Below are 1,830 nucleotides of genomic sequence, written 5' to 3' on the forward strand. Positions count from 1 at the left end.
CTCTCTCTCTCTCGGTTGTAGACTGCTGCCGGTAGGCCTGCGCGTGTGGAGGGTACGGTTGGGAAATAGTTTCGGCATCTGTCTACGCAGCGGCGCTGGTGTAGCTAGCGTTGGTTGAGGGGTATTTATTGTTTTATAGCATTAGCTGCAAAGGTTGGTGCGCTTTATTTTATAGAATTGATTGTACACGTAATATTGTTTATTATCGTTGTGTTCATATGCGAATCAAACGTTTAAATGATGCATATTATATCGCACCTTTTCACGAGTTAGGTTACATTCTTCTTAGCTATTACGACAGCCGTTCGTACCCTCTGCACATTTTGACTTCTTCCGAGTAGGCTGTTACAGCAGCCGTCGGCACCCCCACGCACGAGTATATCAACCAGGTAGTCTTCTGTGAGCAAAAGAGCGAGAGAGAGTCAGAGAGATGAATTCCCAACCAAAAATTTTTAAAGGAGTAGTTAGACTGACGCCCACACTCCTGTCTGCGCTCTGCGCGGGCCGGCGTGAAACGACGTGGGAGCAGTCTTTGAAGTAAGGCGTTTATATTTTATGGCCACATCAGTGGGTTTTGCGTTCTAAGAGACCGCAGCCACGACCAGACTGGCGGCCGGTTTTGTGTTTTCTAGATTTTGAGCTCGAGAATTCGCAAGCTTTCACGGGTTGCCCCGTTCGCGGCCCGAAATTTTTCTTACCTATAAAAAATTGATCATAATATTAACTGGCTAAACTCTAAGGTCAAAGGGCACGTGGGCCTGCATCCGCGTTCTCTAGTATCTGTGAAATTTGCTGCTGAAGAAGCAATCTAAACAACCCCGACGATAGGGTAAAATACAACTTAATCAAATAAAAAACAAGCCGCGCGCGTCGAATCTGGGGCTGGACTAAATGTTTTAATTATCTGTGATAAAATCTTTTTTTTTTCTTCGTTCGAAAATCTTGTTGCGTTGCGATGTAGATATTGATGTAAAGATGCGTTTATGAAGCGCCACCTAGCGGATGATTATGTGTTAAAACAAAAAAAGCAGCAGAGAAAAGTGGCAGAACTATATAGTCATATATAGAAAAGTAGCTTGCATGGGAGAGCAAGAGAGCGAGAGAGGAAGCTAGAGAAAGACCAGGCAAATAGGGAGGAGCGGTAAACGCAGAGATAGGGAGAGAGCGAGCGAGCGAGAGAGCGAGAAAGAGAGTAATAAATCGGGTGAACTGAGAAATATTGCGTGGAATTTGTTCTCCGAGAAACGCACTCAATAACCACTTCAGTATATATGATCTAACAGCGCCCTCTGGTGTCCTATTACAGCTACAGCTAAGGTAAAATGGCCAGGCATCTTCAACAACAGTATTGCACTAAGAGAAGAGCTACAGCTATAATTATAATGCATATATACATACATACACACGTACATACACATGTGCATATATACGATATTTTGTTTGTTTTTTATATAACTGCGGTTGTGACTTGTTCTGATACGAATGATATCGGGAAAAATTATCGTGAAATTAACAATTAATTAATCTTACACATAATTATGACACTACTTAGTAATTAATAAGGTCACATCAAGGTCAATCTAAATGCATATATATAATATATATATATATATATATATAATGTATACAATACGAGTTATTCGGTGTAGCTTAGGCATGCGAAAGATAGATTGAAAAACATTCATTCATTCCCTAACAATATATAGTTAGTTTCTACACACCAACTAAAGTTCTGCGATTAGATCACGTGACTATAGCCATGCTCTTGCTTGGCTCACGAGAGAGAGAGAGAGAGAAAAAAAGAGAGAGAGAGAGAGAGAGAGAGAGAGA

Source organism: Priapulus caudatus, unplaced genomic scaffold (genome assembly GCF_000485595.1).
Source record: "Priapulus caudatus unplaced genomic scaffold, Priapulus_caudatus-5.0.1 Scaffold2391, whole genome shotgun sequence".
NCBI lineage: Eukaryota > Metazoa > Priapulida > Priapulimorpha > Priapulimorphida > Priapulidae > Priapulus > Priapulus caudatus.